The following is a 24,580-nucleotide window of genomic DNA, read 5'->3' as shown; positions in this document are numbered from 1 at the left end:
TTCTCACCTTTACAGATAAAGATGTCCATCCATTTATTTCATTTTTTTTTTTTTTTTTCTTCGAAATGCTGCAGTTCCTCATGACACAGGCCTTTCCACATACACAGACCGGCTTGTTGCCATGGGTGACATAATTGCTCTGTCTTTGCAGATGACACCCTCCATGTGAATGATTTTTTTTTAGTCTTTGTTCTTTTTCTGACTCGATTACTCTGAGGGCTCTTACTTTGCTGATGCTTGTTACAACAAGCCAAAATGGTATAACAGTTGTTTTTAACATAACTGTAAAGTGCTGTATATGCCAAAATATGTCCATTTGCATTAAAATGGAATAGAAAACATGTTTGTGTTCACAGTTGAAGAGAGTCAATACAAACAAACCTGATGCGCTTTCATTTGCTGATGATAATTGCTTTATTTATTAGATGGGCAATGTTTTTAGTTAGATAATAGCACTTAAAAGAAATAGCTGTTGAGTGTCATTTGCTCATTGCGGGCGGCTATATTAGCATAAGGAGCGAGTCCACTTGTAAGTCTGTGGCTGTGTTTCCACAGGAGCCCAGAAAGTGGATGTGCTCAGGGTTTGCAGATCTTTGCCCCGACATCACAGCTGGTGTCAAGTGGGGCTATGGGAGACCTGGATTAACATTAACAAGTTTCTAACGGTCCAGCTTCATCACTGAGGTCTTTTACTCTGAAAACACCGTTGCGTGAGTCACGGAAGCGGCTGAGTGACAAGAAGCAACGTTTCCAAAGAAAGACCTTCTTTGAAGGCGTTTTGAAACCAGTCAAAATGTTGCATGCGCATAAATAGATTGAACTTGATGCACGTTTTGCAACATCTAATACGTGCATGGATTGATGAAGCAGATTTTTTTTTTTTTTTTTGCGGATTGTGTTTTGGAGCTGAAAAAGAGTCGGTGCCTTGGAGATTGGTACATCATCTCCACAGTCCTCCATACAGATCCATTGCATCAGCAGTGAGTAGAGTTTTTTTCCCCTCGCTGCTTGCTACCAAACATGATTTGTTTGCTTCACTATAAGATGTTTTGCTCAAAATGTGGAGATTATTGCAGCCTGGATTGCATCAGGAGTGAATAACATTGGCTTTGATGGCATCTGCTGGAAGTGGGTTGTTTTTTGTTTGTTTTTTTCAAACCCTTCCGCGTACAGACAGAATGTTTTGTCCCTGATGCTGTTGTGGGAACAATATATAAGGTCATTAAATTTCCATTAGCCGGCAATGCAACTAGAAGGGAGACGTTACATCACGACATCTGTAAACGGGGTAACGTCTTGTTTCAGAAGGCCGTGGACGCCTCCCATATGTTGGCAACGAGATGTTTTATTTCAATGCTCTGCTGTCAGACATTCCCATTAAAAGCTAACCAGTTTTATTAGATATACATTTATATATGCCATTGTTGGATAGGAAATTAAAGTTACCCACCAGCTTCTCAGCACGGCTCACATAAAGGTCAGTCATAGGACACTACTGGTCAAAACTACTACTACTGACTACTACTACTGATAAGCAAAAACAAATATTACCCACTTAAAATGCACTAAATGTTATATATATATATATATATATCCAGACCTCCCAGTAAAAACAATGCTAACAGGGACATTTATTTATTTTTTTTGCCATGGAACTTGCACAGTAAACACTAAATTGTGTAAATGCAAATGAAGTGACTCACTTTTTTCCCTCAAATTCCTCTTGATTAACAACAACTGGCTGCAAGGCAGCGAAGGACTCAGTCGTGCAGTGAAAACGACTGGAATTTATTCCTTTCCTCTTTGAGGATCGTAAAATTAAATCAAAGAGGCAACAAAAAGTCCATCGTCTCCAAATGATCTGGCAAATTATGATCTACAAAGATTAAAAAAAAAAAAAGAAATACAGGCAAAAAAGTTGCATATGAGCAATAGCCGTATTTTTAATTCCAATTTTGTGGGAGTGAAGTGACAGCAGGGAGAGGAAGCGAGGCAGGAGCGGCCTTTTGATAACTTTGTTTTTAATTATTGATGCCGATGGAATTATTCCTCTCCTAATATTGTGCTCTACAGTGGATCCTCATTCAAAGTTAATAGCAGGGCAGCAGATAACCCATCGGAATAATTTGGTGTCCGTGAGTATTTGGAGTGTTGGCCTCCATTCTTCTGCTCTGTGGTTGCGTATCGCTCCCCAATGGTTTACCTGTTTCGGGGGGGTGGGGGGGTTGAAATAACACAACAATTGGAATGATTAGTTGTTGTGTTCAAATATGGTTCCCCGAAAAAGAACAAGATTGAAAGTAATGAGTCACTCGTGCAGCCTTTTTTTTTTTAATTGCTTTAATTATAACCATGTCATATAAAAAAGAACAATCACTATTAATTGTTCTAAAGTGTGTTTGTTGTTTTGTTTTATGTTCCGCTCCGAAATCAAACAAACTTTTGTGTTAGTTACCTCGTCTGCCCTTTTATTGTTTCTTTTATTGAACTTGTGAAAGGTTGACTGAATACGCTGCCCAGATAGTCAGTTCTGCTCTTATTGTTTCAAAAAGAAAAAGGGATATCAGGAAATAAAAGGGTGGAGGCACGTTAACCCTCATCCAAGGTTTTTTGTCTTTAAAAAAAAAAATCTAAAATTATCTTCAGTCAACGTTTGTTATTGGTATTCCTGACCTGCAAAGCCGTTCAAACTCATTCTCCAGACTCGGCTCACCTGACCAAGTAAGCATAGCATCGTTGACCCCTGAACACAGCATCCCTCCGCTACATCAACTGCACTGCAGTTCACTGCGAAAGGAAAGAACCACAACGACGGATTTGACTGGAGGAAATTGCTCTCAGTGAAACAAAGAGGAAAGGAAGACTTGCTGTAAACGAGCCAACGCAACAGCACGGAGACGCAGAGTTTACGTTGGATTGCAAAAATTGTCACAACATGATCTGCTGTGATTCATTCAACTAAGATGAAAAAATTGGAGGCAAACATAAGGATTTCAGTATTTACCCCATATTGTAGATATTTCATATTGTAGATATTTTCAGATGGTTATTTCCCCAGTGTAGAAGCCTTGGCAGTTAAGTATTCAACAAAGCTTCATGTTTGGAAGGAGGCGGCCTCAGCGGCCTCAACACTTTTGCAACTGAAGGGCATCCAAATGAAGCAAAGGAAGGACTTTGTTTGTCGTTGACTGACAGGGTTACTGTTAAAAAAAACATTTATAAAGTGAACTTAAAGGATAAATCCGCCTACAGAATCTTAAAATTCAGTTAATTTTCATCTACAAAAGCAGAATTTACTTCACGGAATAAAATAAAATAAAAAAATTCACATATTCTCAACACAAGCATCATTCCGGTTCCACCCTTGGATCTCTTTCCCCTGTCAGATCAGCCGCCAGCAGGTGGCGCCGACAGCGTCAGTGGTCCGTCCTCTCGGCTGCCGCTCTCCTCCATCTTCTTTCCTTAAGAACAAAAAAGGGACTTTCCCCCCCCCCCGCCCTCGTCACCTCCAGGGGGCCGCAGCGCTCTCCCCTGCCAGTCAAGAATCCCTGATTGAATTAGTGCCAGGTCCAGTAGCGGCTGCTTCCGCTAAACGACGGACAGATCCAGCGCGGAGATTTAGGCGAGGGAGAGTGAAGTCCGCCCTTCTTCAGAACTCCCCGCATGCATCTCTTTTCCTCCCCAGCTCTCAAAGGCACCTCAGACGAAGAAAGCTCCCGCCTGTCAGGCCCTGAATCGCGCGGCCTGTGCGGAATGCAAACGAGGCGGATGCACATCTCCTTCCTTTCCACACAGCTCTCGAGGAAAAAAAAAAAAAAAAGAGGCGGGGGAGTGGGCAGGGGGTGGACGGAGGGGAGGGGAGGGAGAAAAAAAAGCCGCTGATGCCGCGTTTGGGATGCAGCAGCTGCTCTGGCGCAGCAGCTTCTGAGGGAGGCTTTTCAGGGTTAAAATAAGTCTGCAGAATAAGGCTGCACGCTCGGCGCAGCCGGGAACGCCAGCGGTTTCTGTCAGTGTCTAGTTCCGAACCGAGCCGGCCTCTTTAATTAAGCGCAAAAAAATGGGTGTTTAATTGACTTCTCTCCCCCCCTCCCCCCTCCATTGTTCTCATCTGATCCTTCGCCTGGAGAAAAACAATGTTTTACGAGCCCGCAGACGGAGGAAACTCCCGCTCGGATCCGACATGTCAGATACTTCTCAGCCCTCTGAAGTCCAATTCTTGGCGCAGACTCGACTGTTTTGTTGGCCTCACGCTGGGAGAGGGAAAGAAAACTGCTTCAGAGAGCAAAGCAACAGCACACCCCACTGTCTCCATGAACTATTTAGGCAGCATGACTTCAATAATCCAAAAAGTTTTTTTTTTTTTTTTTTCCCCGTCCACGGCCATTCTTCAAACTGAAAACAGAGGCTGGTCTTTATATCTCCGGAAAGGTTCAGCAGCGTTGGGAGTGAATTGATTTCTCTCTCTCTCTCTCTCTCTCCCTCTGTGGAAATGAGTTGTGACATCGGAACTATGAGGCACCGTGCAAGCTGGAAGTTGTTTGAGTGGTCATTGTTGTTTGGTATCATCGGAAGTTAAGCAATCTTGGCTCTAATCAGGACCCTTATGCAATGTGATGTGTGTTTGTGTGAAAAAAGTAAACAGTTGTGTTCAATGGGACTAAATCAACAAACAACAAAATAATTGTTTGTTTTTTTGCTCATTTCCTGTTGCAAAATTGGGATTTTCTTTGAATTTGTGATGACATGGATTGGACGCAAATCTGAATACAAGTACATTGGTGTAAAACTTACATTATGACAGACAGCCTTTATGACAGGTGTGTGTATGTGTGTTTGAGTTCTGATCTGTGAGTCTCGGAACTCTGCTCCAGCGGATCCGGAATCTTCCAACTAGAACCTGATTGACTTCTATTTCCTAGTGACCAAAAAATAAATAAAAAAATCCACCTGGTCCTGAAAATAACTCCATTTTAACAGATCATTAAATTTTGCTGCCCCACCAACAGCATCAGTGGTCAAGCTCAAAAATCCCCCACAACAAAGTCCATAGCAGCTCCTCAGATCTTCCTCTGCTCCTCTGGTTGGGAACAGTGACGTCTTTTTAGGTTCAGGACTCTGTTAATATTTGATCAGATTAGATTAGATTGAACTTTATTGATCCCAAATTGGGAACTCTTGTGTTAAATCACACAGCGTTGGGTGAAATCTTTCATTTTATTTTTGCAGCGCCCCTGCGTTTTGCCAGACCTCAAACAGCCGCTATACGCAGGCACATTGAGCGTAATTGCAGGGCAGGAGTGAAACCGTGAGGGGAAAGGAGTATATTATATTCTTTTTATTAATTGCTGTATTGGGCTTTATTAAAATCTGTCCTGTAAAGTTTGGGAAAGGTTGGTATTAAACGCGTAAATCCTAGAAATTGAAGTGCAGGTGACAGTGGCTTATTACTTCATCAGCCAAGGCGCCATGTTGAGTCACTGCAATTAAAGAGGAAACACTTCCCGACCGCTCTCTCTCTCTCTCTCTCTCTCTTTCTCTCTCTCTCTCTCTCTCTCTCCCTCTCACTCTCTCTCCCTCTCTTTCGCTCCAGTTGTTTCGCATTGCGAAGCTGCAGCTGAAATGTGTAAGAAGCTCAGCGAGCAACAACTGGACTTGGCCACGCGCTGTATTATCGCACAACTAAACTGCCGCCCGTTCGATTTGCATCCCCGAGTAGCACCAGAGAAGTGGATTAAGTGAATGTGGCAGATTAGTCCCTAACTTTCCAAATTACACGAGAAAGAGAGAGAGAGAGAGGCTAAAAAAAACAGGCAATGGTTCTGCATTAAATCTGTTAAGCGACGCTCCGCGTTACTGACGATAAGGCTCAGCGGCGGGGCTCTCATCGGCTCCCAGAACGGATGGATGGATGAATAAATAAATAAATAATGGAAGATGATAATTACATTTAATGCCATCGGCTGAGGGTAATGTGATACTCGCCAGAATCCCATTATCATCGGAGTCATTATCGATCGGCTCAGCCCCTCCGAGGCCTGCGCGGGCTGAGCCGCTGTCTGTCTGCGAGTCACAGCGACCCGGCACAGGACGTGGACGCGTGACAGCAGGAAGTTACACTGGCCAGAGACGGAACCAGAGTGATGTTTTCCTCCTAATCAGTTTTTTCGGAGTAGTGATTCTCTCCCAGTGCAATGACATTGAAGTGATCCAGGTTTAAATCCTTTGTCTTTTTTCCCCCCCAAGGCTAAATTAGCCGAATGCTCTCCGCCCTCTGTTCTGTCTCACTCAATCCAAAAAAGCTAAAAAGTGTTAAATGCTTTTTGTCCTGCTCAATGGCGCCGATGACTCATGCATCACATTTGCTACATGGACTCAAAAGGTCTGAGCCTCAGAAATGTCTTTGATGATTTTGCTTTTTGTATGCAGCGTTTATGAAGACCTGAATGTCAGAACATTCAGAAAATGTGGGATGTGTCTGGCAATCATTTGATTAGACAGACAGACAGACAGACAGACAGATAGATAGATAGATAGATAGATAGATAGATAGACGCTTCTGTGTGAACAATAAAGTCTTTCACAGTTATATTATTAAACAACCCCGCCTGAAGGGGGCGCTACGTTCCTCACAGAGGCATCATTCTCCCCACTGAGCATCACTGAATGAGAAGCGTTTGTTTCTTTGTTCTTTCAAATCTCTTCCTCTTTAAGGCAGATGAACCGCACGGCGTTGCCTTGAGAGGCGTTGCCTTGAGAGGCGTTATCGACCAGCGGTGCCGGCAGTGATTACCAGCGAGGAACCCAACTGAACTGCAGCCCTAATCCATTCCGAAATGTGATATGAGGGGCGCTGCACTCGGCTGCGGCTCTTGTTTAATGTGGGCAGATGCTATGACGGCTGTTAATGGGTCCGACTGACATGAGATCCCGACATTAAAATCAATATGCCCTTGGTTTGAATTCGTCTAAATGCAAATGTGGCTCAAACCAACGTTCAAAAAAAAAAAAAAACAGCATGACTTCAACCATTTTTGTCTGTTAATTTATTTACTTATTTTGTTCTTGTTTAATGAGACACAGCCGCTGGTTGTTCATTCCAGTTTCTCAAGCGTTATGACAAAGACAGCCTTTTGATTCTCATCGAGAAATTTGTTTTCTTTCTTCTTCTTCAATTTTCGAGGCTTGCGCCGGCTGCCGGGAGGAAAACCGTCTCGCTCCGAGAGCCGGATGTGTACTTTTCTGCGTGTGTGCACTGTTGCAGTCATATCCTCCAACAATCAATTTCTTGGAGTGGCGGGTGCTCTTGAGAGATGGCGCCACAAAAGTAGTGACACTCAGCCATCACGCAACGAGACCATCTAATGATTGCCCCTGGAGAAATGGTATCTTCAAATGTCTTTGAGAATATTTCCGCCGTCCCTGTTTGGCTTCTGCCGTCCTTCTTGCTTCTTTGCCAACACCTGCAGAGTTCCCCTTTGACTTGTCTTAACCGGGATGAGAAGGTTCGCAGTCTCGTCAAATGGCATGTGTTCACCTGAAGGATGCACGTTTCTGCTTATGCCATCGTCTCTCTTGAATAAATCTCGACCGTAGATCACAGTTTCTGGACTGCGGCAGTAGTAGCAGCAGCGGCGACGACACAGCGCTGGTGAATTTCCCCAAGTTGTGCAACTTCAACTCGCTTGAATTTGTCCAGCGCAACAATGCCGGCATCCCAAAGTCGCTTAATTAGAACATTACCGCGATTTGTATGAACATTATTCGTCTTAAGAGGCCATTTTAGGCCTGGGCAGGCAGACTTTCCGGGACAGACGACTCGTTCTCTGTCCCACTGTGGGCTTTGAAGGGTATTTGGACACTGGTCTGTCAGACATCCAGTGAGCTGGCGGAACAAAAAAAATAAAAGACTTCTGCACCAAAAAAAAGTGTAATTTCCCTGCAATAATGGCTTTAGAGACCGCCTTGTGTCATGTGAGCGACGGCGCCCGGCAATAACAGGGCCGGGAACACGGACGGAGCAGCAGTCCTTGAGCTCACTTCAGGGGACGACAGAGCCAAAGGACTCAAATCGGGACCTTATTAGTGTTTCATTAACAGGCCTTTTACCTCCTTCTCCAGTGTTGTCGGGGTAATTAACTGTCTGTTTTGCTCTGTCTCTTACCACGGGAGGCCTTCTAGGGAAGGCAGCTCCTCCGACCGAGCTCAGCCTCCCCTTGGCCCTTCTCTTTTTTCCCTCACTTTCCTGCTCTGCGGTGCCCGCGGCTCGGAACGATTTCACATCGACCGCACCTATCACGCTTGTTGTCGCGCTTGAACTGAGCTCGATGTGTGCGTTCTGGTCGGGCGACCCCCGGCACCGGACGAGAAAGGTCTGCGGTATGGACGCTGGAGTCACAAGACCAACAAGGTTCCCGCCAAGATTACATGATGTAAGACGATAAACAAACAGCCGCAAAAAAAAAAAGAAAAAACACAAACTTCAAAATAGTACTGTACTGAGTACTACGGAACAGAATGAGGGCCCCAAGAAGAGAAAAAAAAATGAGAAACAGTTTATTTTTGTCTAGTTCCCAATTCGAGAATAAACATTTTGAGATTAAAGTTGAAATTTTAAAAATAAAGTTGACGTAAAAAAGACGAAATATCGAGAATAAAATGTAACTTTTGCAATTAATGTCAACATGAAGTAATTCAAAATGTCAAGAATAAAGTTGAATTTGTATGTTTAATGAACCACATCATTGTGATGTAAGAAGTGGAAAGTACAGATAGTATTCAAATGTAGGGAGTCAAAGTAAAAAGTCAAATAGCTGAAAAGTGTTTGTACTACGTTACTTACCACCTGTGCTAACTTAACGTGTTTCTGGTTTGCTTGTGGTCTCTTTTGCGTACCGCTGCTGTTGTCAATCAGGGTTTATGTTTTTATTTTATCATAATTAACCAGATGTCTTACTTTGCTTGCGTGCGCCTCCTTTGCTGGACTCACATCTGGTGCGATGGAGGCGTTTGCAAAACTTCACCACAAATCATCTCTTATCCCCCCTTTGTCCATTACTAAGCGCCGGATTACACTTCGGTTGTTGCTCCGTCGTGCCGCTTTATTAGCCAGTTTAACGCCAGGACGTCCAGCGCGGCTCGGCGTCGGCCGGGGGAAGCGAAACCAGCACGTGTGGGGAGCAAAAGGAAAAATAGACATATTTTGTAGAGTAATAAAAACCAAACGGGCGTGATGCCGACCCTGCGTGGCGCCGCCACTCTGGATGCGAGGCGCGTGCAAGTATCGCCGGGCACTGTAAAGGGCGAATGAGGTTGATGGAGTTATTAGAGTGATTTCTTTCCCGCGTGCATGTTGATTGGCTTTGGCCCCCGGCGCTGCTAATCCTTGGGAAGACACAATTAACAGCTGTTAACCATATGTGCGCACCGCAGCTCAGCCCGCGAGTTGTTTTCATTCTGTTGTCGGCCGCCTTCGCGCGCAAGCTAATGCTTCGGGTTTTTTATCCCTTCATGGCACAGAAGACAATGTTCCAGTCGAGCAATTTTTGTCCGTCTTCCCAGTGTCACTACTGTTTCCTCGCCCCCTCGCACGCCGTATCCAGCTTTTGGTGAATATTTGTCAAACCTTTTTATTCATTTATTTATTTATTTTGTCATATCTCTCAAAGAATTGAGATGCTGAAGCACCAGCGGTACTGAAAGACTTTAGTGATGGGGATAATATGTATATAACATATGATGAAAAACAGTCACACACACACATATATATAGATGCATATCCGTATATAGTCACTCACTTGGCAACAGTGAGTGCATGTTGAGTGCAGCACTGATTGGAGGATCTGTGGGGTTTCTGTGCATTTATAGAATAAAAGCTGCGGTGGACCAGGTTAGTTTCACTGGAGCGACAGACTGGGAGTCAGAGTGACACCTCCATGTGACACCTCCATGTGACATAGACAAACGTTACTCTGGTCTCTCGGCTTTGACTTACCTCCCTTTCCGGAAATCAAATGTAATGTACTCCTTTATTTGTTTTTTTATTTTTTATTTTAATGAGTCCGCTCTCTGTAACACCACCACTGCAGAGGACTTTGATGACTAAAGTAAAAACAACACCAGATATTTGTGGTGCATTTAATATTGCTGTTTTTTTTCTCTCTTCCCTTTCTCTCCACGCTGTCCTTGACGCAGGTAAGTTAATTTGTTCTCTCCATGTTTATGCTCTCTGTGTGTAAGTGTTCATACTCTCTGTGTCATCCTAGTGGCTCACAGTATTGTTTTTCAAACTTGTTGTGTGGTGTGTTTTTTTGTATTTTGACTTGTTTTTGTTTTTATTTCGTGATTCTTAATGTTTATGTAATGTCATATTTTGTCTGCTCCCGTGTGGTTTTTATGATCTGCAGATTTAAATTAAAGGGACTGGTGCAATGACTTGGTAGATACATGCATAATTAATCCGTGAACTGCAAGGTGTGCTGATAGATGGGTTCTTTGGTGAAGTCAGCCACCGTTTAAGGAGTCACAGATTCTGTGAGATTTTTACTTTAAAGGTAAAACTTGAAGGTAAAGTCCCCTCTTGTGCTTTCTGCAAGGTCAACTTAGTATTGCTTTGTTTTTTTGCTTTTTAAATGTAATGGGCAGCTGGCAGGTACACCTGCAGCCTGTCAGTTGATCAGGTGGGTCATATGATCACATTACACCATGAGAAAACTTTCCTCAAGGACATAATGACAACAACAAATGAAATAAGAACACATCTCTCAACAAAAATACATTTTATTTTTCTAATGGAACACTAGAAAAACACCACTAGACACTGGAAGTCTGTTTTTATTAGTTTCTTTATGCTTCTGTTTAGTTTTTTGGGGGGTTTTAGAGCTGCATCATCAGTGTGTGAAAACAGCTGAGCTTGTTTGGTTTTTTTGTTTTTTTGTACGAGACTTGCCAATACAGAAATCATTACAGGGATTATTTCTTCAGGCACGTGAGCAGAACTTTTCCTCCGCGCTGCTCTGCTCTGCTCCTCTCTGCTCCTCTCTGCCTCCCAGCAGTTTGGCAGGTCAGAAACAACAACGTGATCCTGTTGCCATGGCGGTCGCTCTACCTTCCCGTGCAGCCAGCAGCTTAGGCATGTTTTTTGTATGAATACAGTCGCGCAGGATTAAAGTTTTATAGACTCCTTCCGATTGTGGCAGCAAAAGCACTGTTTTTTTTATCTGTAATATTTTTTTTTTTTTTTTTTTTTCATTTTACAATGCAGCAGTCTGCAGCCGGGGCGCTTCCTTCTCATCGGTTTGCACGGAAAGTTCTTGGTCCTCAGTTTGATGTCGGGTTTTTTTCTTTTTCTTTCCCTGTGCAATGATGAGGGAGGCTGCAGGATTCCTGGAGGGTTTGGAGGAGAGGATTTATCACTTGCAGCCGCTGCTTTCAGTGGGATTCAGACTGGCGCAGCTTCCGAGGTCATTAGGAGACTGCAGCATGTCTCGCTGAGTTCTACAGGGATGTTGGGGTTGTTCCGCCGTTGCTCCGTACGTCAAGGCCGGGCTGCGGCTCTTCAAGGGTGAACAACAAAGCCGGAGTGTCTCACGGCGGCGCCTCGCGATTGATCAAGGCAGGCAGATACAGTATTTCCGCAGCAGTCATGATTGGCTAATGAATAAGAAATCCTCCCAGGCACACATTGTACCTGCTTGGAATGGGCGGGTGGAGGAGGGGGGGTTAGCAAAAAGACCTGCTTAAGAATTAATTGTATTCTTATCTCCAAAATTGTGGTAATTATTCCGCGGCTGAGGTAGGGAGATTTCATTTATCGTTTGGAAATCGTTGTTTGTATCTGCTGCCCGTGCGAGAAAAAAAGAATTCACTTAGCGGCTAATAAATTCAGACCCCTGGCCCTCGGCTGTCTATCTCGCTTCGAGGAGGTGCTGGGAGGGACTTATTTGCTATACCTGACTTTCAGAGGGTTTATCTGAAGCAATGTCTTCCCAAAGCAGCCTAATCTTGGCGGATGACCCTCCCCGCCCCGGGGGCTGAGATCAGGCTGAGTGCCGCGTCCGCCCCCCCTGGGTCCCCCGCTAGTCCGGGCTACAACACTGGCGCTTCAGTAGTCAGAGGCCCAAATCCCTTAAATGTCGGGGAAAGACTCGCAGAGACGCCCCGGCTCAGGAGGAGGAAGCAGGGTTTTTCTTTTTGTTTTTTGGGTTGTTTTTTTTCTGGGAGCTCTGAAGTTCTTCCGGAGGAGTGAGGTGGGGTGGGGTGGTGGAGTGGGCAACATCCCACTTTTGATAAAGGGACGAGGTGTGGCCGCCGCCACTCACACCTGCACGAGGACGTTCTCCATCCCGGATGGCCGGGCGAGCGCGGTGAAGTGTCTCACGCGTCCGACTGCAGAAGTGACGGAAGGCGAGACGGCTCGAGTCCAGCGGGACTTCGGCCCTCGCTGCGAGGGTGCGCGGCAACAGCAGCAGGAGGCTGCTGGAGCTAACGAAGGATGTGCCTTCGCCTTGTATTTTACAGCTCATGCCTGCGCATGTGTCGCAATCCAGGGCCTTGGGGGTGGTGGCGGAAATATATTCAGGTTTTCTATTTATATATCGAGAGATAGAGACGGCGAGCGAGCTCCAAACAAATTGTGCAGGGCAGGATGTCGGGCGTGAGGATAAGAAATAACGCTTTCAGTTAAATTTTAAGGAATAGTGTTTATTATTATCATTATTAGTATTGTAAGTATTAGTATTTGTAGTATTAGTGATCTTGTCATTTCTCATGGTAGATAGAAGAGCAAAAATCAGTCAATTCAGATCAGCAGCTCAGTCCGTTGTCCTCGTTTTCTCTATTTGCAAACAAAATCACCTTTTTTGAGGTCTGTTATTGTGTTTATACAAATGACGCAACGTTAAATCGCACAATCACTTTGTGGATTGCTGCAGGCGCTGCTTGGTCTCCAGGAGCTCACCTGGACGCACCGCCGCTCCTTTAGTGCAACTCAGGGGGTTGAAGTGCGGTCAGCGTTTGTCCGTTTATTGTTTCCAAGTGTGCGCAACAGTTTAACTTTCCCACTTGAGTACTTCCACGCAATTCTTAAGCCCTCTTTTTATATCTTTAAAGCACAAACACCCAACGGGCTCAGAACCTACGGGTATTACACACTTAATTTAGCTTAAGATCATATCGCCCTTTTCAAATTTGCCTCCTTCTCCGCCAAGTAAGTTGTTCACATTTAGGAGGGCAATTTCAGAGCAAAGACAACCAAAAATGTGGATAAATGTCTCCTTAGCGTCCGGGAGAGAGGGAGGGGGAGGCGAAGATGGGGGCGTGGCCAAGCGATAGAGCATCAGGGCGGAGGGGAAGACGTGATGCATGGCAAACAGTCAGAGTGGAATTGAAACAAAGAGGACGACTCGCCGCAATGAGAACTCTGAAAGATGAAGCTAAGGAAGCAGAAAACCATTTTACCGAGGAGGAAGATGAATAAAAATGAAAATGATTAATGAGCCCCGCCGACGCGTTCGCTTATAAAGACATTTGTTACCTCCTGCTTCCGAGCCGTCGGGTGCGTTTCCTCCGCGGCTTGTTTTTAACCTGTTTTATGGAGCAGGGGAGGGCGAAGACGCGCTCGCCTCGCTGCCACTGATCCTGAATCGGCCGCGTAAAACCCGTCCGACGGTGAATCACGATTTACGCTGCGCCCACGGACTCTCGCTCGGCCCGAGTTCTGGAGGATTAGCGGCTGTTTTCTGCCCGACACCGTCGCGTCCACAAGATCTGCTCTGAGAAATAACACGTGCGTTTAGCCGGAGAAAAATGTCCCTTTGTGATGTCACGCAGGGCGCTCATACCTCCATATACTCATCCCAGCATCCCAGATTAGTCATAACACTGCAAGTCAAATCATCTTGCTTTCAGGAAGCGGCTCTTAACCAATGGCGGCGGCGGCGGCGGCACTTCCTGCTCGTCGGCGCTCTCTGTTGTCTCTCCTGCTCCCCCCCCCCGCCCCCCCACCCCTCCACCCCACCACGTCTCCTCTGAAGAAAAACAGCGTGAAGTAGGTTAGCACTCAGCACTTGCACGAGGGGGCAGGAAATTGAAATGTGAAATAAGGAGCAGCTCGGGAGGAGATGGAGGCGCCATAACCGGGACGAAATTGCTCTCGCCGTGATGAGACGGGAAGACGTATCTGCGCCGACGCCGGGGGAGTTCCTCCAGCCGGCCAATCGCAGCCCGGCAACGCCGGCCACCCCTTGCGCGGCGTTTCCAATCTTGATCCGCCGTCGACGTCGGCCTTATAAATACTCGTTTCCCGCCTTTCTGCCCACTTGTCGTCGCCCCCCCGCCAATCCTCCAATCACGTTGCAGCAGCGGTTCGGCAGAACGGGGATTTAATGCACTATTGAATGAAATGGCCACCGGCCCGGCCGTCTGTACTCCGCTCTTACCAGAGATTACTCCAGGGACTTTGATCCGGCTACAGGAATTCAGCGCTGCCCCCTCATTGGCTGGGGCTCGACCAACGCCCCGCCTCCCGTGCGGCCATGAAAAACAGGCTCATTATTTTTCCCTCCTGAGCCTCCTTGCCGACGCTGTACCTCGATGCCACAAGACGCCTTCTGCACTTTCTGGGGCTCCCTTATTTATTTATTTTTTCACGTTGCTGTTAATGAGCCCAATTTTTTTGAACGTCGCAGCAGTTAAGATTGTTGACAGCGATGTCAATGTAGAAAGTTTGTTTTTAGGGCAAAGCGGGAAAAAGTCAGGGGTCAGGGACAGTGCAACCTATGACGATTAGTAGTTATCTGTCACATGTATGAATGTTGGAGAATGAGCCTCTCTCTCTCTCTCCCTCTGCTGTAAAATATTCCACCTGTGCTGCACTCCGAACTGCGGTAGTGCAGTGAGGTATTTTTTCCTCACCTTGCTGCAGGGAAAATCTCCACTTTTCGCAAGCATCATTTAACAGGAGTCGCATGAGAGCGGAAGGGTATTTATTTAATTACCCCCCGACTGTAATAACTGCTTCGATACAACGCGGCGAGGTTCAAAAGCTCCGTTCTGAAAGGGCACATTCTGTTGGTCGACTTCTGCCTGTTTGCATTATTTTTTTGTTTTTGTTATTATCCGTATTATTATTATGAGCTCCAACAGGAATATTTAGCCAGTGCATTCATTTGCGCTGCAGTGTGAACCATTTGTTTGCTGCAGGCAATATTAATGATTCGGAAGGCACCTGCAACCTCCCCCCCAGGTCTTTTCTTTTTCTTTTTTTTTTTTAGATGAAAGAGGGGAGTGCAAGTCCTTGCTAAAAGGGACGTATGAGATATTCAGCTAATGAGACTTTGGTAAGACCAGATTTTGCTCAGTGCAGAACCAGCGGGATCATAACATTGAGAGTAGGAAGTGACGTCACAGAGCGCCCTCTAACTGTGTCGCTCTCCCACTGCTTGTGGTCATATTAACTACCTCTAGTTTATTTAATCCTGTCTTTCATTTAACCGAGTTTCATAAAAAAAATTAAAAAAAAACCTGATTGACATTCAAACCATTTCAAGATGCATGGATACATGTAAAAATGTTGCGGATACACAATTTATGGCCGACCCAACCTGAAATGAGCTTCCGCAGTAGGTTGGCCGTGTTCTCCTTTAGAGGGAGTTTGGTCTTTTCGGAAGGACTCCGAGTAGAACCGCTACTCCAATGCGTTGAGAGGAGCCTGATGAGGTGGCTCGGGGATCTGATGGGATTGTCTCCTGGACGGCTCCCTGCGGAGGAAGTCAGGGTATGTCCTACAGTGTGGGAGGAGACTCCAGGGAAGACCTAGGACACTGCAGACACTGTGTGTCTCTCCTCTGGCCCGGCAATCCCCCGGGATCCAGCAGGAAGCGCTAGACGAAGTGGCCGGGGTGAGGGGAGTCTGGGCTTCAGGGAATCCGGATCCCCAATCTTCATCCAACTGGTCCGCTGTAGAAACCCCTCCCGCTCCTGACACCTTGTCAGTGAGCAACAAATTGCGGTGAACAGAAACTCCCGCTTCAACACAAGACGTCATTTACAAGAAGACATAAATGCCAAAAAAAAAAAAATGCCTCGATGTGCATGCAGCACAAAACCACAACATCTAGTGGTGAGTTCATGTTGCATGTTGACCTCTTTAACCTGCCCACTGCAGGCAAACGGGTTTGTTGAATAGGGAGACGACGCGACACATGTGGGCTTCAGGTGAGGAGCGGAGCAGCGGCGCCTCATGGCAGGCGTTTACACACAGATGTTCAGCCACATTAAACTGTGCTGCATTCAGAGGTTCGCAAACGCTCGCGCTTCATCGCACCATGTGTGCAGATGCTTGAACACGTGTGTGAAAGCAGGAAAATCCTCCAAGGCGGCACGGCCGGGGTTCGCCAGGACTTACTGTGCCAATTAAAAATGGAAATAGAATGCATCAGGTTTCTCTTCTTCTTTTCTTTTTTTTTTGAGTGCTCTTCTGCTCTCGCGGTGTAAAGGTACACAGTTTTCTCTCTTTGTTCACAAAAAAAAAAGAAAGGGGAGGTCAATGCGATGGCAGCGGTGACTGCTGTCTCGTCTCTGGGGAGCCGTTGGCAAGAGTTCAAACTCGACCGCCTGATCTGGCTGTGCTGCGCCGACGACAACAGAGTTTAGACGGTGGGAAAATTGTTTTCACCTTCCTCCCCGGAGTGCGTTGCACCAACGCAGGCCATTGCTTGGCTCATTGGCTTTAAAAATCCTCTCTCTGGCAGCGAGTCGCGAGCGAGCGAGCGCTTAATGCATCCGGCGCAACGGCGGGATGCTAACGGCCGCTGCTGACGAGACAGGTGCAGTCGCAGCTGCGGAGAGGCAGCTGGTTAAGACCCATTACAGGGCGAGGGAAGTCGAATTCTGGGGCTGCGATTTGCCGCATGTTTCATTTCACGGCGCAATACCGCAACAAAAAAAAAAAAAAAGCAAACAGGCAGGGCAAGCAATCAAAATCCTTTTGCATTCACACACGTACTGTATATGCAAGGATGTGCCGGCTGGTGGAGGAGAGCAAAGAGGGAGGCGGGTATGGATTTATACCCGTTCTGCGCTGTCATTACTTTCTCTGCCGTACACACACAAGCCATGCAAACGCACTCCTCATCACACACACACACACGCGCGCGCACGCACACTGACTACCTCACAGCGGGAGACCTTTTATTACACGTAAGACGGACTGAGCAGTTCTCACCCTCCTCACTCCGCCAATCTATTTGTACCTAATTATTGAGGAGTTGGTTGGGGGGGGGGGGGGGCGGAGACCTGCCTTAATTTGCCACTATGCAGCGTGCAATTAATCAAAGGCCTTTGGCGAACTGACAGGCCTAATGGACGCATTGAACCCTCCCACCCAACAACCCTACCACTCCCCCACCCACCCCACCACCCACCTCCGCGATTGTCTGCGGGCCGAAACTCAGACAGGCAGAAAGCCTTTAGCATCGGCTGCACGGCATGTGGGAGGACACCTCCAGTGAGCCGCAGAGCCGGGGTGGAGCGCTGACTGAGTGCATTCATCACCGCTTTAGCCAGCGCTCCATCCTCCGCCGCGACCAGCGTCTCGCCCAATTTGAAGAGACTCGCAGCGACTCGGCGCACTGCGCTCAGCTCCAGCGTTGCCTTTAAAGGTACATCGTGTTAAATTGTGTAAAAGTTTGTGATAGTCTGCCACCGAGTGGTCAGATTATAGATTGCAGCGCTCATTCGCTTACCCTGCCTCCTTCTCCCGAGCTTGCCAGTGAACTACAGTGGCCCGCGAACACAAACCTGGATACCTCGTCCACCTTCTTCTTTGTTGGTTGATTTGAGGACACAAGATTTATAAACTGCCCAATCAGGCAGCCGGATTGTCCTCACTGGCTTCCTTAGGAATGTGGCGGTGCAAGATGGCAGCTAATTTGGACCAAGACTCTTTTGTGTGTTTCTATATTCTTATATATAAATAAGAATCATACACATGTATTAATATATGTACAGGCTGTATATTAAGTTTATACCAATATAAAAACCTTTAAAGGACCACATGGGAAAGAAAAAAAAGAACTTTTTCAGAGAGAGAGTATAGGCGACTTGGCGACCTTTTTTCCAGGTTGCGATTGTTTATGTCGTCCTAAACTCAGGGGCCCCTGTTGGTTCTCCGGGGAGACCCCTCTGAGTTGGATCAAGGGGGTTGAGATGGTGGTGGATGAAGGGGATGGTGGTGGATCTGTGCGATTAGGTAGTAGAAGGCACTTTTTTTTATTTACATGGAACAGCCTCTGTTGAACAGCATTCTCCATTTTTATCAGATTTGTTATCCTCACACTTCGGGGTTATACCGCCACCTGTTGGTTTGGAGTGCACTTGACATGACTTGATGTCCTACTTATGGCTGTTGTGTGTGATTAAGATTGTGATAAAATGCCTAATGTGAATATACACACATATATTTTGAAATAATCTCATTCGTTTCAGAAAAAAAAGAAAAAAAACACATTACAAACAAGAGCAAAGGTGTCGTCCTGGATTCTTTTCATCTTCTACACAGACACACAGACACACGTATAGCCAGTGCAGCCTGAGAGAGAAAATAGTTTGGAGGAATTATGCGCATTTATTAGAATCAAACAAACCCAGAACCCCCCCCCCCAAAAAAAAACATAAGTAAATCAATAGCATGTATCTTTCGTCAAGTGTGAGTGGTGGAACGGCCGGGTTTGTCAAGGGTTTCAGTGTTGGCAAAATAATATTTGGATTTTGAGAAGAAGAAAACCGAAAGAAACCAACAAAATGGCAGGAAAACACAATTCTCCTCTCTGTTGGTTAGATGTTTTCACGCCCCATTAGTTGATTGACACAAACATTTTGTTTTGTTTTTTCCCCTAAAGCCATTTAAATCATTAATTGATAAGCAAAAATCTTTACTATTGATCAGGGGTTAAACATCAGCTTCTCAAAGTTCCCGGGTTGATTTTTGGCCTCTGTGCAGCTCTCCTGCAGCCAACCTGCAGCCAACCTGCAGCCTCCTGCTGCACGCGGGGAAGTCGGCGGCGCTGCGACAGGAAGGACAACTTCATCCCACACAGGCCACAGCGCCAAGGGTTCTTTTCTTCAAAAGAAACATTTATCTCGGTTCCTCTCTGTTTCTCCTCTACGACGAAAACAAACATTTCATAAAAATGCATTTTAGGAGAAAACGATAGGGACACAAACACAAAAGGAAAGAAAGAAATTGCATATGCGCAGTCAGTAGAACTGATGTTAAACCATCCCTCAAGAGTGAACCACTCACTTCGAACCACAGTTCCAGTCAAAACTGCTCCGAGGATGAAACATCCTTTTACGTGCCTCGGTGCACAAGGCTTCGGACCAATATAGAATCCAAGCAACAGTGATCGTTGTCTGTTTCCATCACTGTTTCCGTTTCATGGCCCCATAGGCGAAACACAAATGGCAATTTACCCACAGTGCATGACGATGAGCTGCTGTAATGAAAGCAACAGAAAAAAAAGGAGGAGTGGGGGGGGTGCCAAAGATGGAAAATATATGTTGTCGACTAAACTGCCAACGTGATGCTGCACCACAGAGCTGAGGTTAAAAAAAGGAAAAGGGGGCCGGGTTCCCGAGAGAGGGGTCGCTGATGTTGGCGCTTTTTGACAGGAAACGCCGCCGAGCGACGTCGCCAAAATATTTTTAATCCGACGCTTTTGGCGCCAAATGGTTGCGGTCCCGACGCGATCCCCTTAGAGTTGGCCCATGTGCGTGTGCACGAGCATCTGCGCAAATTAGCAGCGCAACCTCTTACATCCCGCACTTTCACTTTGCAGAGAAATGAGCGGTGAAGTTGCACTTTAGCTGCACAATGTCACAGTGGGAAGGCCATTAGAATAAAGTTTTCATTTTGTTTTCTTTTTTTTTTTTTTTTAAATGTGATTTCCAGTTTTCTCTGCGCTGGGAATAAGCGGCCTCACTCTATATGATGAGGTGACGTCCCAGTGAGGTAATTATGTGAAATGATGGCAGTGAAGGCATTCGCCTCCTGCATGCTGACTATTATGGTCTTGTTTATTATGAATAGATGCACTTCCTGCCAGTGCATGACCAATCAGATGACAGGGTTTGGCCTATAGATAACCCAAAAAAACACAAACAACTGTGATTGCATGCCTCGGAAGTTTGTGCCGGTGCTGCAGGCTGTGTGCTGTTTACTCACGTATCTCCCTGTTTGCTGCTTGCATGTTTTGAACATATCGCTGTTCCTTCTGTCTTCTCCTATCTGTCACCTGCCATATGAAAATAGTGTTGCCGATTTTTTTTTTTTTTTTTTTACTCCGCACGCTTGCAGTTGTTCCAAAGCAAGCGCTTACGCTTGTCTTTTTAAAGGAGCCTGCAACCATGAACATGTCATCTCCACTGCTGGCCTCACGCCACCCGCTCCCCGGCCATATTTAGAGTGGATTTGTTTTCACGTTGGGGAATGTCGGCCTCAGGCATCTCACATGTTTACATCCTCTGGAGGTTATGTACGGTACATTCACAGGGGCATTAAAACAATGGGGGTGACCATTTCTTGGTCAACACCTCCCCCCCCAAAAAAAATCACATCTCCTAAGCTCACTTTCATTCATTTGCATTGAAGAGGCTTTGCCATTTTAGAATTGCTGATTATTGTTTTTCTGCATTTTACATGTATTTTATAAGACAGTTATGTCTTTTTATTGAGTGTATGTCATTTTCTAGTTTACTATGGTGACCCTCCTGCTGTCTTGGGTGAGAGTATAAGGGTCCTTGATAAATATAGTGGACTGGGTTGCATATGGACTAGATTTACAGTATGGTTGCACTTATCCACATGATTAAATTTATTATGCTGCTGTTTGAATTTGCAAAACAGCAGACAGCTGAAACAGCTCGACTCTCCGTTCTGGATGAAGAGATTTTTTTTTTCTTTATTGGCCAATGGGACGGCTGTTGTGCTTGACCTGTGAAGTGACATAACGGGTGGTACCCCGCACATGAGTGACCCCTGCTGGAGAGGCTTCCTCCGCCGACCGGGGACGAAGTGTTGGTCAAATGATGGCCGCTTCCACCGTCCCATGTGCGTCACAACAGTTTCTGCTTTTACGGGTTAATTATGGAAATCACCGCGCTTCAGATAACGATGCCAGGGAGGAGGGACTTGACTCAGCGGTGATTGTGTTTATAGGGAAGAGAGTTGGCCCGGTTTCAAGGTCAAGACTACGGTGCACGGAACTGAGGCGACACTCGTTACTGAATAATTGAACTTTAATAGCGAATTAGGAAACCCACAAATCACATTTTAGTGCAAAGGAGATCGCAACCATCGTGTTTAATAAAGAATTTCAATCATTTAAAAAAAAAAAAAATGGAAAGGGCTGAAACGGTTTGCGTGACTCCGCCTCCACAGAAGCCGCCGCCACAAAGGCACAACGACGGCGTCGTCCGATGCGGCGGGATCAACTGCGGATGAAAAATTGCGCATGCTAAGCCAACCAGAACAGCACTGTTAAGAGTCCAGTGACCAGAAAATCGAGGAAAGTCCCGCTCGCCAACAGTGTGCGCTTTAACCTTTGCGCGCGTCTGGCCAAGACGGAGAGAGCACACTGACGGGGGATAAAGCCCCAGGGTTGTGGCGATATGAATGGCCAAGCGCTGACCTCTGACCCCGCAAAGCGCCAGGCCCCGACTGTGAATAAATGATTCCAAAAGGCCCCGAATCCCGGAGGATTAATGTGCTCAGCGAGGCTCCGCGCTCTCACCCAGGGCGGACAGATTGAAAAATGTGCCATCGACTCTTTGGCAGCGCGGCAATCCAGTGACGGATAGCGACCGTTGGCGGCGCTCCGCTTCTTGCTGTCCTGTAGACATTAGCGCTCGGTGAGGAGCCATTTAGGAGCCGCAAGGTGAAATTAGCATCATTAGCAGTGACGGCAAAGTCAAGCAAGAAAAAAAGTACTTGCATATAGTTTTACATTTCACACGCAGGTGGATTTGTCAATTTTTAAGCATATTTATTGAAGATAGAATTTTGTTGTAGATGCACGGCCGCCTCTTTACAGGTTTGGTCACTATTCGTGCAAATATAAACGCACATTATTTCTGACAGAAAACAAAACGTATTCATTTTAGTGACCGTTATCGGAAGAAAAGCATGCATATGTATTTTGTAATGGCTTCAAAACAGGTTCCTTGAAACGTTACACACTGGGCCCTCGAATAAGTACATATTTGAGGAATTGGATTTATTTAAATTCCAGCCAACAGGTGCTGATAAGACCTCGGGGAAACGGCTTTCTTGGCTCATTCGACGTGCCACTCAGCAGAATTTGAGAACCTCATTTAGAATCTCCAGGTTTGCCTTGGTAAAAGTAAAACCTCACCGGAGCTTTACATCCATTATGCAGATTCGATATTGGTTTAAAACCTCCTTCTTCTGCTTCTTTGTGGCTGTTTTTCTCGAAATTCTGTCTCGGCAGAATGTGCCAAGGTTGGAAACATGAAACAGGAAGACGTTTTAATGACATAGCAATATGATGCAAACAGTGCTGCATCAAAGGGTGATGCCTGTTTTTGCAAGTTTCCTGTTTTGTTGTGTTTTTTGTGTCGTCGCGCCACTGTGACAGATCTTCCGCTCGCTAGGAGGTGACAGCAATAGATGGTAAATTTTGAATGACTTGCGACGTCTGTATGCTGTTTGAGGTTGTCATACACGGGATTATAAAACATAAATAGGAGAAAAATCCCTTCGTGAATCTCAGTGAATGCGTAACGAAATGGAAGATCGATAACATTTGACTCGCGACTAAATCCGGCCTTTATCGACGGGGCGCTTGGTGAAAATATCACCTCCGGTCACAACAGATGTAATATCAAAAGATCTATTTTAAAATGTGGGATTACATTCACTTACTTTCTTTTCTTTAATGCCTGGATCAGGTCACAGTGACCAAAAGCTGCATCTGGAAAATGTCAAAAATCAACATACTTTACTTACATCTGCGGAAAGGCCAAAGTCATGAGGCGAAGGCGGCGGAATCCAGGTGATCCATAGGCGGGGGATGTATTTGCCTTTTTTTTTTTTTTTTTTTTCCTCCGTTTGATTCGGCCGCGTGCCTCCGACCGCGGTTATTTCAAGGCACATCGAACCCTCCAATTGCTTCCCCACATGCGAGATGCGAATAGCTGGAAGGAAACCAAGCAGATATTAAACACGAAATAATTTCAGTGTGAAATTGCCATTTTTCTTCCGCCCCCCCCTCCCACAATCCCCCCCAACCGCGGTCCGGCCATCTATCATCTGCCCGGGGTCTGTCAGTTACCGTCAGCTTTGATTCCAAACAAAATGGATGACGTGCTTTCATATTCTGATATGTTGTTGTTGGTTTTTTTTTCCTCGCCGCTTCCTTCCAAAGCGGAAAGATAAATAGTCCATATGTGTTTCCGCTTGTACACACTTTTCGCCGAGGCTGGGGCATTTTTCAACGCCGCCGCCGCCGCCGCCGTCAGACTGTGACCGTTGAGGAGCAGCCGGTGGGCCGCCAAGAAGAACTGGGCCCGGAACAGACGGATGTGGTCAGTCGGAATGAAGACGCCGGACCGGAGCAGGCGACGGCCGTGCGTAGAGGCGTCGGCTTCTCAGTGAGCGGAATGTGAATCCGCTTCGGCTCTCCCCTCCGCGCGCGCTCGCTGGAGTAAGACCTTTGCAAACCTGGGAGCATTGTTTAACGGTCGGGCCTAATTAGGCACAGGATGGAGCGTCAGCGCGGGAGCTCCGGCGGAGGGGGCGGGGCCGGGACGCTCGCGAGCGAGCGAACGCCCTCGGACCTCGTGGAGCGAAGAGGACAATCTGTCTCACTGTACGCCTGGCAAGCCGCTGCGGCCACGTCGCCTCTTCCGTCCTCCACGCTCGCACCCCCGGCCGGTTCTTGATCAGGAAACGCACTCCGCCCCGACGGCTTCGTTGTGAGTTGTGAGTTGATTAGAGTCTGAGCCCGGCGCAATCAGAGAGCTGAAGTGTCGAGGCCGAGCGTCAGAGGTGGCGCCTGGGAAGGAACCAGCTAACGAGGAGCGGCAGCAGCGCTGCGTTAAATTGAACTGGAAGGATCTCTTTCACTCATCTTTCTTGTTTATTGTTCCCCTATAAAATCATGTAACACTAAGTCATAGTGCACGGGACCAAAGCGGAAGGTTAGTGCTCGCCTTGCCGAGTTAATATTTGTCCAGCTATGCTTGGCATGGAATGGAAAATCTGTACGTTCCAGCATTTGGACCAATGGTCTTAATGCAAACCGAACACTTTGAGTGTCTTGACACTGAAATGTTTGTTTGTAAATACATCAGTGTTATAATCCTTTTCTAATGGATAAAGCCTTGGCCTGGATGAGAGGTCATCAGGTGGTCTCCAACGTTCATCGAGTGTTTCAACTCTTAACCACAACACTCTCCGGTTGGCGGGTCAGCCGTGATTGGCCAGATCACTGCCCCTCTCATCCAGGCTTCCAGCCGTTGTCCTCTCTTTTATGCCAGAGCCAACAGGAGGCTCTCTCTGCCG

Source organism: Nelusetta ayraudi, unplaced genomic scaffold (genome assembly GCF_046127955.1).
Source record: "Nelusetta ayraudi isolate G7.1 ecotype Tasmania unplaced genomic scaffold, CSIRO-AGI_Nayr_v1 ptg000005l, whole genome shotgun sequence".
Classification (NCBI taxonomy): domain Eukaryota; kingdom Metazoa; phylum Chordata; class Actinopteri; order Tetraodontiformes; family Monacanthidae; genus Nelusetta; species Nelusetta ayraudi.
This window is presented reverse-complemented; position numbering follows the sequence as displayed.